Source organism: Triturus cristatus, chromosome 11 (genome assembly GCF_964204655.1).
Source record: "Triturus cristatus chromosome 11, aTriCri1.1, whole genome shotgun sequence".
In the NCBI taxonomy this organism is placed as follows: domain Eukaryota; kingdom Metazoa; phylum Chordata; class Amphibia; order Caudata; family Salamandridae; genus Triturus; species Triturus cristatus.
In genome coordinates this window covers 855089673-855105668 of record NC_140594.1, presented here as the reverse complement: position 1 = coordinate 855105668, position 15996 = coordinate 855089673, and the positions used below count along the sequence as shown (strand labels likewise).

Below are 15996 nucleotides of genomic sequence, written 5' to 3'. Positions count from 1 at the left end.
AGTACAAAAAAAACTTCAATCTCAAAAAGCACACATTGTCACAGTAGCCCTTGGCACTGAGCAAAACGACTGTGTGCGGACAGCTCCTTGTGAAAGAGCAGAAACTAGTTGATGTAAAGACAAATATAACATTAATAAAAGCAAAATGTCTTGGTTAACTCCAGACCTAATTAAGGGACCAATTCTTAAATAAAGTCACAAAATTGCACCCATGATGTATGTCCTTGCATTAGTGCAAATTTATGGCTTTCATGAATTTACAGAAGTAGGCCAGGAAATCATTCTCCTAGAAAATATTTGTGAACTACTTTTTAGCACGAGCAAATAAACAGTTCAAGATTTACTCATGCGAAAATCTGTTGAGCGTTTACAAGTTCACTTTTCCTTCAACCACTTTTACCCCCAACCGTGGAAGATGTTTAACTTCTGCCACTAACAAAAACGAGTTCGTGGAAAACCATAACCTGCGTGAAGCACAGCTAGAGACAAAAATGTCTTTACAAATGTACACACACTTTCTTGGTATGAATCAAAAAAACATTTATATTAGAGTTAAGTTCAACAAAATCAAAATTAGATCAAATCATTGCATTTTTTAAATCAATATTACTTGTTCAAATACAATCAGTTTAAATGTCAAAACACAAACATTATCCATTAATGCCATGTTATACAAAGAAAAATCATAATTGACTGAATTTACAAATTTACAAGTTCAAAAAATCAAAATTAGTCCCAATGCATTTCGGGTTAATGTAAACCCTTCGTCAGGGGATAAGAGATCAAAAGAACAGTAAACAGAAGTATTTGGTGGTTGTATCTTGAGATCCTCCGTATGGAGCTACAACATAAAACAGACAAATGTCTAAATGAGATGCTGATTCTACAAAATAAAATTTTCTGTTAGGATTTGCACTCAGTGAAGTAAATAAGTAAAGTCAACGAAGAAAGAAAAGGAAAAGTGTAAGAGAGCCCCTTCACCGTTCAGCAGCAGGAGGTCTAAACCTACTTCAGTGTGTATACCAAGTGCTACAGTGCCGCACGAGTAACATGCAAAGTCCAAAGGGTCTCCTAAATTCGTAAATAGAGATGAATGTAGAGCCATTGCATCGGTATCTTACCGTGCTACATTGCGAAAGCTGAAAGATACGTCGCTCTGAAAACACGAGAGAAAATATTTGTAGCTATTAAGTTACAAACATCGTGTTGGGTTCCACAAAAGCCTACAATTAGAGCCACCGCTTACAGTCAGAGCCTCCACGCGGTTCAAAGACAGCCACTCCAATAGTTAGAAAGGTCCGTTATTATCCTGAAACGAATACCAAAGGAAACTGTCCGTGACGTACCACCGCTTGCCAAGCACCCATAATTATACAAAAGCGAGTTCCAAGCCAGACCACCGAGGCTCACCTAGTGTAAGATACTCCAACAAAATTCCGTGTTCAACGGCGCGCTCATTCGATGCGTCAAACGCGTTTACAAGGTATACAGTAATTAATTTGGCAAATTATAAAAAAGTGTTTAGAAGTAGTGGTTATGTGTGCATCTCTGAATTTGTGGGTACCCATTTTAGCATGTTTTATTTATTTATTTATTTATTTTGGCATTTATAAAGCGCGAACGAATACCCGTAGGCGTCTCGGCGCTAGAATTGGCGCATGTGAATTAGAGGGTAATTTTTACACACCGTTTTACATTTGGAAGGCAGAAATGCATAGAAAGACAAATGGTAATAACACTTGTTCTACTATTCTGGGTTCCCCCAAGTGTTACGATAAAAAGGTACCTCACTATAGAAAAACCTAGTGCCCGCAACAGCAAACTGCCCAAAACTCAACATGGATAGATCACATTTTTCCTGTGAAAACGGACCCTCTTTTTTACAATATGCCCAAAGCAGAGCCAGCCTAAGAACTTATGGAAAAGAAAAAACCTGCCCTTTTAGGCTCACTTCGGTTCCTCCTCAGTTTTACATTTAATACGTTTTTAGGTTCTCTGCTTTGGGTACTAACACAAGTGAGGTATCATTTTTACCAGGAGACTGAGGAGAAGGATGGAAGGTTGGAAATTTGTGCCGATCCCACAACTTTTCCACACTGAAATGTGAGGAAAGTATGACTTTAACTAAATTTGAGGTTTGCACAGGATTCGGGGTAATAAAACGCTGGAGGATACACACAAGCCACACGTCAGCCAAGCGCCATCCATTCACATCGCCAGCCATGTAACAGTCCAAGCACAAAGCCAGACAAGTGCCATCCACGTAGACCACTAGCCAAGTGATAGTCCACATACACTGCCAGTCAAGCGCAAATCCATACACACCGCCAGCAAAATATAGGTTCACACACACGCTGCCAGGAAAATACAGGTTCACACACACGCAGCCAGCAAAATACAGGTTCACACACACGCAGCCAGCAAAATACAGGTTCACACACACGCAGCCAGCAAAATACAGGTTCACACACACGCAGCCAGCAAAATACAGGTTCACACACACGCAGCCAGCAAAATACAGGTTCACACACACGCAGCCAGCAAAATACAGGTTCACACACACGCAGCCAGCAAAATACAGGTTGACACACACGCAGCCAGCAAAATACAGGTTCACACACATGCAGCCAGCAAATGCAGGTTCACACGCACACACACTGCCAGCAAATCGCAGACACACACACACACCGCCAGCAAATTGCAGGTTCACACAAACACACAGCCAGCAAAATGCAGGTTCACGCACACAAAGCCAGCAAAATACAGGTTCACACACACGCAGCCAGCAAAATGCAGGTTCACACGCACACACACTGCCAGCAAATCGCAGACACACACACACACAGCTAGCAAATTGCAGGTTCACACACACCACCAGCAAATTGCAGGCTCACACAAACACTTGCAGGTTCACACACACACACCACCAGCAAATTGCAGGCTCACACAAACACACACAGCCAGCAAAATGCAGGTTCACACACACACAGCCAGCAAAATGCAGGTTCACACACACACAGCCAGCAAAATGCAGGTTCACACACACACACAGGCAGCAAAATGCAGGTTCACACACACACAGCCAGCAAAATGCAGGTTCACACACACAGCCAGCAAAATGCAGGTACTTACACACAACGAGAGAGCAAAATGCAGGTTCACACACACACACACAGCCAGCAAAATGCAGGTTCACACAGCGCCAGCAAAATGCAGGTTCACACAGCGCCAGCAAAATGCAGGTTCTCACACACACACAGCCAGCAAAATGCAGGTTCTCACACACACACAGCCAGCAAAATGCAGGTTCTCACACACACACACAGCCAGCAAAATGCAGGTTCACACACACAGCCAGCAAAATGCAGGTTCACACACACACAGCCAGCAAAATGCAGGTTCACACACACACAGCCAGCAAAATGCAGGTTCACACACACACAGCCAGCAAAATGCAGGTTCACGCACACACAGCCAGCAAAATGCAGGTTCACGCACACACAGCCAGCAAAATGCAGGTTCACGCACACACAGCCAGCAAAATGCAGGTTCACGCACACACAGCCAGCAAAATGCAGGTTCACGCACACACAGCCAGCAAAATGCAGGTTCACGCACACACAGCCAGCAAAATGCAGGTTCACGCACACACAGCCAGCAAAATGCAGGTTCACACACACACAGCCAGCAAAATGCAGGTTCACACACACACAGCCAGCAAAATGCAAGTTCACACACACAACCAGCAAAATGCAGGTTCTCACACACACACACAGCCAGCAAAATGCAGGTTCACACACACACAGCCAGCAAAATTCAGGCTCACACACACACAGCCAGCAAAATGCAGGTTCACACACACACAGCCAGCAAAATGCAGGTTCACACACACACACAGCCAGCAAAATGCAGGTTCACACACACAGCCAGCAAAATGCAGGTTCACACACAGACAGCCAGCAAAATGCAGGTTCACAAACACCGCCAGCAAAATGCAGGTTCACACACAGCCAGCCAAACGCCAGTACACACAGATAGAAGCTTTTGCTAGTATCTAGGGGTGGTCGCCCCGATTAACCTAAAAATATCACTGATCTGCCCCCAAAGGGGTACAGAAGTGGCCTAAAGGTGTGCACAAAAAAAAAAAAAAAGGGGGAGCGACCCATGCCTAAGGGGCCGCTCACTGACATGCCCATAAACATATCTCTGGTGCCTAGTGGACTTTCTGCCCCCCTGGGGGAGCAGATTGGGGGCTATTGCACCCATCTGTCTTCCCCAGGGGAGAAAGAAAGACGGAGGCTATTTCCTTTTTAGGTTGGGGTCCTTTGCATCCCCATTCTGGACAGCCCCCACCGCTGAACTACCAAAACCTTCCTGGTGGGCTTTCTGCCCCCCGGGGCAGATCGTAGGCTATTACCCTCAGACTGTCAATTAATTTCTGAGTGGGTTGGGGGCATTGGCATGCTCATTCTGGACACCTCCCGTCCCACATCTGGCAATAAATAAGTAAATGCTCCCTGGTGCTTAGCGGGTATACTGCCCCCCTTGGTTATTTTTTTGGGGGTGGGGGCATGGGCATGCCCATTTTGGGCAGCCCCTACATAGTCAATAAAAAAAATCCTTGGTGCCTAGTGGGCTAGTGCCCCAAGCTGCCCCGGAGGGGGGGGGGGGGGGGGGGGGGGCGGCAGAAAGACTTCTGTTTTAAGTTATTTGGGTGGGGGCATGGTTTTGCCCATTGTGAGCAGTCCATGTCCCTCTTTCACAAATAAAAAAAAATCCCTGGGGCGGCAGATCAGGGGTAATAACCCCTATCTGTTGGCATGCCAATTTTGAGCAGCCTCCACCCCTACATATTAAAAACAAAATCCCTCGGAATGATCCTCACTGTAAGCAATGCCAAAGATTGTTATATATGTTATGAGAAAACCAATAAAAAGTTTTTTTAAAAAAAACATCCCTGGTGCCTAGTGTGGTTTCTGCCCCCCCTCTCCAGGGAGGCAGATCGGGGCTATTGCCCCCATCTGTCCCCCAGGGGAGGCAGAAAGACTGAATACGCCCATAGAATAATGAAGGGAGTAAAGGTCTTTTCTCGAGATGCCGCTGCCCTCTCCCCACGGTGTCTAGTGGTAGGTCTCTGCTTGGGTGATCACCCTCCTGCGGCAAGCCCTAAGCAGAGATCCACTAGGAATGGAGATTCTCCCCTTTCCAATGATACCTCTCCTGTCTGCCTAGGTGCTCTGGGCGGAGATAGCCCACATGCACGTAGGCAGTGAAAGTGAAATGACCCAATCACTTTGTCTGCGCACAAATAGTCATTACACTGAAAAACAAAAAATGTCTCAGTCAGGCGGGGAAGCTCTTCACCATCTCCAGAGGCTGAAAAAGTAAAAAGGACATCCCTCTGCTGGTTACAGCAGAGTGATTTCTGACTAGCGTGCAGAGGACGTAACAGAGGGTTGTACATCACATTGGGGTGTTGGGAGACTATCTACAAGATTGTGCACATCAAATGAGAACTATAAAAAAACATTTCACAATTGTAATAATTTCATTCAACTTTATTCGGTTTTACAATGTAAAAACCATAAAAGTCACAATAAATATACACATCCCATAAAGATATACATTAAAAAATTTTAGAATTCACAACCTTAAAACAAGAAGAATCACAGGTAAAACATGACAGGTGCGGTAAGCAAGTTTCAATGCATCAAAAAGAGAACACACTAGAAGCACACTTTAAAACTATGAGTACCTCCTTCCCCTAAAGTGACCAATATTCCAAGCAGGCCCTGGTTCTCACCAGCGATTTCAGGTAACCTACAATAAAAATGATACAGTCTGGTTTTAACAGCTGCAAATACAAAAGTGCTGGGCGAACCTGGTTAAAATCAAGCCTCTTAAGGAGGGGGAGAATAAAATGTCTCCGAGGTACTTCAGAGAATTTGCAGAGGAACATTTAGTGTAGCAGATCCTGTGGAGACAGGTTGTCGCAGCCACAGGGTGCTAACACCTGACCTCTGCTACTCCATTTCGGGGCGGCAATTAAAAGATGAAAAAAATCAAGACGAAACCTAGACAATAAAAACCGCTCATATGTGTTCAGTGTTCCCAAGAGGTATGGCTCTGTCAGTGGGTGGGTTTTTAGGGTCAGAAATTTACGGACGCTTGGTTTACGTAGTTCCTGTTCATCCCTTTCAAGTTTCCTTGTGCAAATTAATGCTTTTTTGACCAATTCAACATCCTTTTTTGTTATGGTTGAGGGTTTTAGAAAGAGTTCTGGGCGACCCAACTCAGAGAAGCAACCTTTAACATACTTCAGCCAGGGAATTCTGGACATATGTTCCAAGGACATACAGTCCATTAGGATCTGCTGGGTAAGTTTTAGTTCTGTGTTTGGCCAGCTCTTAAGCCAAAACACTAAAGGGCGCAATGGCAGTGTGTATCACACAGAAAAGGGGCCCCCAGTACTTCGTGGGCTATCAAATTCGATAAGCCAGTTGGCATTCCCAGCAGGCGCTTTAAAAAGTTGTTCTCTGCCACCTGTAGCGCGTCTGCGGTGGTATATCCCCACACTGCACTACCATAAGATGCAGCTGACACGCCCCTCGCCTGGTAAATTTTCAGCAAAGCTGCAATTGGGCGCTTGCCCATCTTAGCAGCAAAGCTGAAAATAGCGGCAGTTATTCGCGTGAGCTCCCCCTTTTTCCTTGTGATAAGGGGCCCGCACTTCAGGCGGTCGTCAAACACGTCACCCAGATACGAAAAAAATTACATTTTGGGGACCTTCGTAGAGCCTACAAAGAAAGAAAACGTTTTCGTTGGACGGACCCCTACCTGCATGATATAGGATTTTGCATTATTGATCTCTAGATCTCGAGACCCCATAAAGTTCAGAAAAGCATCTAATAAGAATTGAAGTCCTCTAGCAGTTCTCGCTATCAAAATGGCGTCATCCGCATATAGGAAGACTGGGAGGCCCCGGCAACCCACATGCGGAAAATGAGCCCCCGTAGATACCAGGGCTCCCTCAAGATCGTTAATATATAGGTTGAACAGGAAAGGGGCCAAAATACAGCCCTGCCTCACCCCTCTTTCGATGTTAAATTCCCTGGAAACCCCGGAGATCCTGTGCATATCTAATGTTTGCCTTAGTGTCCCGATGCAGGTCCATTAGGAAGTCCACGATAGAGGCCTCCACCCCCATGGCCCTCATGGACTGCCACAGTTTATCTCGATTTACATAGTCAAACGCGGATGATAGGTCCATGAAGGCGATGTAGATCGTGCCTGGGCGGGCCATCGCGTACTTACCAAGAATCAAGTACAAGTTTAGACATTGGGCCACCGTGGATCTCCCTGCACGAAACCCATATTGGGTATCGGCGATGATATTACGCTCCTCTGCCCCCGAAGATAATCTTTGCAATACCCCTCCCACCACCTTGGTTACAGAGTCGATGAGAGAGATTGGCCGATACCAGTGCATACTGTTTTGGTCCCCCTTTTTGAACACTGGCACAATGGTAGATATGGCCCATGATTCGGGGCTACCGTCCCTGGCCGCTGCATTCAATACAGCCATCAGGATCGGGGCCCAGAAGGAAGGATCTGATTTATAAAGGTCCTGCGGAATGCCGTCTGGGCCCGGAGCCTTGTTACTGGTTAAGCCCACAATTCCCACCTCTACTTCTGATATCTCAAAGACCAAATGGTCAGTATTTCTTGTCGGAGGAGACGGGTCGTGGTAACCCGTAGAACACATGGATTGAAAATGGGCCACCCATTCCTCTTCTGTGATGTTGGAGCTTAGGGTATTACTTGTATCATCAGAGAACAGGGGTCTGTTGACGATGCCCCAGAACCGTGTACCGTTCCTTAGTGTGCTGAACGCTAGCAGCTCCCTCCATGTCTCCTCCTTCAATGCTCTCTTGCGGGTGGCTAGGGCCTGCTTATATCCTGTACGACAGGCCTGTATGTGTGGGGGATTTCTCGGGACTACTTTCAGGGCCTCCTTTAACTTGCGTGCTGCCTGAGAACAGGAGGAATCAAACCATCTTGGGTTTGAGTTAAATACCTTACAGTTTGGAGCCCTCAAAAGTTCCCCTACTTTACGTGAGATGGAACTGAATGCACTGAGAACATTCCTTGGCAGACTCTCCAGTTGGGCACAAAGGGCAAGTTCAGCTACACATCATGCTCTCACCTCCCTGTAAAAACTATCTGGATCAATCTGGCACCATTTAAGACGGCGCCCACCGTCTGTAGGTCTCATAATTCCTTTTACCCTTCCGCTGGGTTTACTGGATAGAAATACACCACAGAGATATACACAGAGAGGATTATGATCGCTGTAACCAGTATCCTTGATGGTAAACCTCCGAAAGAGGGACTGAGATGGAGAAGAGACTAGAATGTGGTCTATAAAAGATCCAGTACCTCTCCTTTAAAGGTGGGAGCTACGTTCTTACTATTTGGGGCAGAGAGGGACATCAATGTCAGCAGGTCAAATTTGTTGACTAGATTGTTTAATTCATCCCCCTGTGGTGAATGTTCAAAATGAAACCCCCCCATTCTGTGGCATCCCATATCAGACATATTCATGGTGTTTGGGTCGCCACAGGGGTGGATGTTAAAATCTCCGAGCACCATCATGGGGTGTAAGCTGTGATCACATAACCTCCTTAGGTGGTGACTCAGCTGGATAACATTACCTTCCCCCTTTTAACTGTTTGGTGTGTTATAAAAATGAATCGGGGTCATTTTATTATTCCCCTTCTTGAGTGTGATGGGCTGTAGGCCATGGCCAAGAGGGGGGCAAGTTTGTACCTGGCAATCGACAGCCAGGGAAATATAGATAACCAATCCTTCTTTGGCTCTACCACTAGTTGAAGGGGAGGCAGGGACACAATAACTTTTAAAGTCTTCCAAAAACAGGTTGCCGCCCACTGACCAGGTCTCCTAAATTACTAAGAATTGCCTAATAAACTGTTGCCATAAAGGGTCCTGAAATCTGTCTGCCAGGCCTGCTATATTTCAGAATATAACGTTACTGTCCATCTCGGGGGGCATCGCATCTATTTGTGGTGATGGAACGGGAAACGTTTGCAATATCTCTGTCTCGATCATCGGGGTTAAGTGGGCCCTCCATCGGTACATTGGCTCTGCTACGGTCTCATCAGGGGTGTCCAGTCAAACGCATTCCTCCAACCCTGATAACATAGAGAATCTATTAGCTAGTACTGGGGTCGGAGACGCGGCAGGAGCAGAGTAGGGCCCCCATGGATGACTGGTCATGTACGATGGTTGTGAAAACCCATGGTTGTTGCCTACAGGGTTTTTGTTGAGCCATCCGGCTTGTGTGGGTTCCCTATCCTTGTTCCCCGTTTGGTACCCATGAGGTTCGGTTCTATAAAAGAAACCCAATGGAAATGCCTGTATTGTGGATCCGTGAGTTGACTGACCAGCATGAACAACACCTGAAAGGATTCTTTCTGCTACGGAGGCCCTGTTAAAGTTATCTATAACACAGTCACCCCCTCCAAACTTTTTGGAACTGCCCACCCAAGCCACTCGACGTACCATATTATGCTACGTTCCACCCCGGGGCTGTTAGCCAGAGGAGTACCTTGTTTTTTAGGCTGTTATAGTTCTCTTTCACATCTGAGCGAAGAGGCGGGACGTTTCCCAAGACCACTACATAAGGTGTGGATTCTGGGGGAAGATTGATGGTAATATGACTCTGGCAAAACTCCCCTGGTAATACCACAGGGCCGTCTGACTGGCCTGCGATAGTTTGAGGATCCCGCCTATACGAGGGAGCAGCTAGGGACCTGCGAGGAGTCTGGCCACCCCTTTGGCCATCTATCTCCCCGTGGGTTAACAGTGCCGCATGTCGCTGTGTGAACTGCTGTGCTCCATATGATTTAGTGAGATTTTTAGGTGTGCCTGGACCAGATTTGGCTACTGTAACTAAATCGATTGTGACTCTACTATTTAAACGAATGCTAGATTGAGTCCCCCCTGCAAGACTTTTCTCAATTGCCGTCACCCTCTCCAAAATCGGGCTCAATTTGGTGTCCAACAAGATGGTCATTATATCTTAGAATGCCTTGGTAACCGTTGTATCTAGGTCTTTGGCTGCCATTTTGGACACCAAGGATTTATTGGAAGATTTAGGGACCGGGGTCGGTTTTGGTCTTTTTGCTTTACCCCCAATGGTTGGAAGTTTACGTTTTATACTCCCCTGGCCAGTAGATGAACTAGGCTGGAAGAGCGGATGGGTGATCGTAGGATTCGATATGGTAGTGCTGTCCTTCCTTTGAGATGGAACAGTACTACCTCTTCTATCAATTATAATGACTGGGGAGAGAGATCTGTGCGGGGTCAGAGGCGGCACTAGTGGAAGAGCTTCATTTACAGATGGTAAAACTTCTGTGGCAGAAGATACTACAGGCAATCCCTGGCAGCTGTCAGAACAGACAAGTGACGATTCAACAAGGGGTATACTGGATCTGGGTGCAGATGAAAACAAGTGGTTAGAAAGGGATCTAGAAAGACGTCTATTTACAAGCTCAATCTCTTTGTCAATAAGAGTGGCTGCTCTCTGCAAGAAAGAGTCCATTGTAATGACAGTAGAGGAAGAGCTATCCACAGGTTTAGCACTAGCGGTCCCCGTCTGAGCCTTTCTTCTCCCCATAATTTTGGGTGACTTTGATAGTACCAGGACTAAGTTAAAACAGATACGAGCATAAATGTATAAATAGAATAAAATTAAACAGCATGTGAGCAGGTAGAACAAGGGATACTTCTTGCTCGTATTTGGATCTTGGTATGTGTCCAGCGCTTAGTCCAGGGAAAACCTTCCTCCCAACACAAGGTTTAAGTGCCAATGCCCATTAAAAATGTTCCAACAGTGTCTATATGGTAGGTGTTGGTGCAAGCCTACCTCCTTTCGTAGGTACAGGGACTCGATGACCAGCTGTCCAAGTATCGGGTGCAAAACAGGCTTAAATGGTAGAAGCCAAGAGATATGGCCCAGCCCGGCCTCTGTCGGTCTCAGACGGGCACAGATGGGCCGGCGCGCCGCGGGGGATGAGGCAGCGCTATATGCGCGGTGTCACGCCTCCCCCTCACTCGCGGCTGCTGGAGCCCGAAGATGGCACTCTGGGAGTTGAAGTCCTCCTCCCGAGTGCTAGCGGCGGCAGAGCGGCGATTTTAGCCTTGCGACCTCGTCCCACCAGGGTACTACAGCCAGCAAGAGTCCTGGTAAGAAGGTGCAGCAAGTGGCAAAACCTCGGCAGCAACAACAAAGGGACCCTCACCCACGTGGAGGATGTGCGCGCTACTCTGGACTTTTCAAATTCAGCGTCCTCGAGTCCTCAGTCCGGGCCTCGGTTCTACTCTTGCGGCACTGACTGCTCTCTACGGCAGTCCTCAGCGTCCTCGGCCCAGTCCTGCTGCCGGAAGATGAGGAAGACGCCGCAATAAGCTGTTAATGGCGGAATATTGTGGGCCTGAACGGGGTTGAATTACACAAAGCAAAACTTGAAAACAGGCTTAGCTCGGCTGAACCGAACCCCCGCTTCCGCCCACTCTGAGCCGCTCTCAGCTCCCGGTCGCTTGTAATCAATTAATTGCAACAGAGTGAAGCATGAGGGAGGCCAAGAATTCAAGGGACTGCATTGAAATTCTTTCGACACTGATTTAACCTGCCTGAAAGGACTCAGAAGGTGGAATCCTGCTTGGAGACCACCCTCCAATGACAATCTGAGAGCAAGAATCCACTATCAAACATTACAACAAAGACACTTATTTAAAAACACAAAATCCAGACTACTCACTTATGTCACATTAACTAATTCAAGAGCAAAAGGGATAAATGAAAATAAAGAATGGCACATCTTCTTTACAGTTAAAAAATGTAACCACATATTCTTCAATGTTACTTTTTTTAATAAATATTATAGCACTACAAAAAACTTAGTTCTTGATGCCTAAGGTAAAACTCACTTTAGCTTCTCATACAAAAAAGATTCTGACTCAGCTTTCAAATGCAACACCTAACCATCTAACAATGAACAATTCTACATGCATTCTCTGGTGTACATCATAACCTATGTGAGTTTGTATCCTGGAGAATTAAACATAAGTTACATTCAGTCCCATTGGACATCCAGACCAGGATCCATGGTGTCAAGTGCTGACAGAGCCTTTTTTTCTGTTGTAGTCTAATTTACTAATGTGTTTAGGAATTTATTGATGTTCTCCAAGTCTGGCTGAGCATTACCGCCATCGGATGCAAGCTCTAAAATGCCAAGAAGGATATGAAAACAATTCATTCAAGGGTTGCAAGATTTGAGGAGACAAAATATGCAATCGCTATGTGTGAACCAGAATCTGACATAATGCAGGAGGTCATGATATGAAAGTAATGGAGGCTAGCCCGACAGGTTCAATACTTGGCAATATAACTGCTAAAAAGACTTTACTTGTCTTATTGATATTGTTTGTTTATATTTTTGCTACGATATCCTTGCAGCACAATATTTAAACCTACATATCCGGTACCATACCTGCCCTGTAGACCACGTCTCCAGAATCAAAAGGAGTCTGCAAGATAAGAGTCGCAAACATATCACTCTGCAGCTTCCCTCAACCTGCTGCATTCTACAGGGGTGTGGAATTGTTATAGCCCGACGCCCAAGACATATTGTTAGGAGACAAGGACAACAACATGATTTCATGATGATTTTGTCTTTGGACAAATAGGCTCAACTACTTGAAACACAAAAAACCTTTAGCTGCCAGTTTACAGTACCACGTTATGGATCAGGTAAGTGCAATGTCTGCAGTTAAGGTGATATTTGTGTCCATATTAAAGCTGTTCAAACTTGTATTTATGGTTCATTAATGCAAAGCCATTATTATTAGGGTGAACGCTCTAAGGAAAGGTTGTAAGCTCGTATTGCAGTACTGACAATGGTTCCAGTATAAAAAAATTTGTACATGTTTGCAAAGTTTAAGCCCCCAATTGCTCTCTGATTAGATGCAAATATTTGCAGAAGCTCGAAAGCAAGATTGATGGTTCTTTGCTTTCAAAATAAAGTGTTCACCAACAAAAAAATGTAACAACAAAAAATGGTTTGCTTAACCCCTTGTGTGCCCCGCCCTTTCCCCGCCCTGTGCCGGGCGTTGAATTAGCGGGCGGGGTTCATGACGAGATAGTCTCGTCATGGGCACAGCGCAACCGCGGCCCATGACGAGACCATCTCGTCATGGGCACTCAAGGGGTTAACTACTGTGAACTGTTAGGTGCCATATATTTGAAGCATCATTTAGTAAAATGAGTTGATGCATGCAAGTATTTCCAAAAATCATTCATAATGGAAAATCAGTACAAGCAGTTTCAAAAAGATTATGGGAAACATGAAAACAAACAAGCATTGGCAAAGCCAATAAGTCTTAAGTTGGTGGTCAGCCTTTTGGTTTCGTCAATGCGTGTCTTGTTTTGACATGGTTTTTGCAAAACGTTATTGTTGTGGGAGCTGCCAGGCCCTCACCATTATAACATTGTCAAAATACAAAAATATTTTTGGTCTCAAAAAGCACACATTGCCACAGTATTTGCTGCCACTGAACAAAACTACTTTGTGTGCTGATATGCCCCTTGTGAAAGAGCAGAATGCTGTCACTCACAGTGAAGCCAGCCGATAGAGATAGAATTTTAATAAAAACAAAAAGGTCTTGGCTAACACTAGACCTAATTAGGAGCCCATTTCTTAAAGAAAGTCCCAAAAGTGCATCTATGGCACATGCACTTGCATTAGTGCAGATTTATGTCGTTCATTAATTCACATGAATTCAGGGCCAGGAAATCGTACTCCTAGAAAATACTTATGAACTGCATTTTAGCATGAGAAAATATGCATGTGTAGTATTGCTCATGCACAAATGTGTTGAGCGTTTACAAGTTCACTTTCCCTCCCCGACCACTTTTTCCCCCCAACCCTGGAACAAATGTTACTTCTGCCCTTGCCAGGAGTACATTTCCAACCTTTCTCAGGATGGGAAAAGGTTAGAGAAGAGCTGTTGAAAACCCATAACATAAGTTAGTAGGTGTGCAGAGATTCAAAGGGGCATTCCAACCCTGAAACTATTGCTTTCCACTACTTCCAGCCCCAGTGTATAGATCTGTGAAAAGATGGCAAAATAAGGGAATTGCTAGTATTCAAACCCTATTGTAGTATGAGCCCCGCCATAATAGAGAGGCTATTATCAGAGCTTATATAAGAGGAGATTGCTGCCATAATTAGTTGCCTCACTACGGGTCACCACAGGGAAAAGTTTTTTTAAGGACAAGTAGATTTATGAAGAACTATGTTCCTCGGACAAGTAGATATTTTATTTAATTGCAGCCCCCTGATTCTAGGATACTTTACTGAAAGATTGCACCAGCGGTCCTACAATGACACTTAGCTCAGTATCCTGCAAGTGTTTATAATTTAACAGTGCAGATACAGACATGATCACCTTGTTTCACTCTACCAGGGCCTACTACGCATCCACACAATTCAACGGCCAGAGGATAAGTTAAACTTCAGCTTCAAGCCTCTTAGTAAAATATTAGTCTGAGCCAATAACACACATACGTTTTTGTACCACATTACGTATACTACCAGCAACGAAACTTCCCTTACCCCTCCTTATTACTGATAGTGGCAATAAGGCATAAGAGTAGAGGCTAGCCATATATTTCATGAGTTTTTAAAGCCAACTGAAATAATGTCCCAGGAAAACAATATCGATCTTGGTCTGGTCAGGGAAGGGATATAAAAAAAAAATAAAAAAAACACCTCTAGGAATTAACTCATTCTAGTAAACTGTTGTTTGAAATCAAGGACTGAAGCGAATCAAATTAAGATGGCAGGATGTAAAACTGGCTTAGAATGTGGCCAATGAGCACTAGAGCAATGACTTAGTTCGAGTGCTTATAAAGGTAAAAACACAAATAGTTGTATTAAACTAGAAATTATTATGTTTCAGGTTCTCTATGGGGGTTATCGAACTGATATGGGATACTGCTTTAAGTGATAAAAGAGTTAAAACATTTTTGCTTTTTTGGAAACCAGGTACCGGAATGGGAACGGCCAGCTAAACAATTCAGCACACCATAAATGGTGTAAACGTGTATTAAGTGCCCTTCTAGACTTCACATTTGAGTCATGCGAAATCTTTAGTTATTGCTCTCATTTCCACTTATAAGAAAGACTGGAGAGTGACCATCAGCCTCGGTTCTTTAGTATTAAAAATGTTGAGTAGACTTCCAAGATGAATGCGCACGATGTAACATAAAGATGGAATAAGCAAAGTCTATCTTAAATGAGTAATGAATTGATAAAGAAACTGTTGGAGATGAGAGATACGTTTGAAGTCCAAGAGCTAAAGCCAGAAGGTCACTACCCGAGTGCATATTACTTTACATAATTATATATACACATATCCATATGCAGTCCAGCAAGCCTATGGTACTTTGCCGTCTAGAACTTGTTATTTGAGATTTTCCTACATGGCATATAGAGAGGAACTTACAGAGAAAGGGATGTTAGATAAAAAGTAAAATCTTGAAATCTCCCAATGGTATGAGATACTTTGGCAGGTACATGCTGAGTCAAGGCATCAGTACTATATCTGAAAGGTTGGGCTACAGGAGGCTGGACGGAGTGGTTGCATGGAATTTGACAATAAATAGGAAGCCTGCAAGTATGGTGTTTACGGAGCAGGGGGCTCCACATCGGACCCTGCGCTGCAGAAACAGGATTACAAAAGCAGAGAGCTTCGATGGTTTTTAAGGGTGTCATGGAGCATAAGCATGGTATGATTGCTACGAGGAACGTTTTGGTATATGTGGTTGGCGTTGCCTTCTGTATTCACAGTAGTATGCTGAATCTAAGATCAAGTGGGGCATGGTGAATGCAAGGGATTAAGTATCAGTCA

General features: G+C 44.8%; 1 protein-coding gene across 4 annotated transcripts in view; it reads right to left on the bottom strand.

Annotated features, from left to right (window-relative positions):
• IWS1 (interacts with SUPT6H, CTD assembly factor 1) overlaps positions 1–15996 on the bottom strand; it is a 304114-nt gene that overhangs the window by 287574 nt on the left and 544 nt on the right. The gene's annotated exons all lie outside the window — the stretch shown is intronic.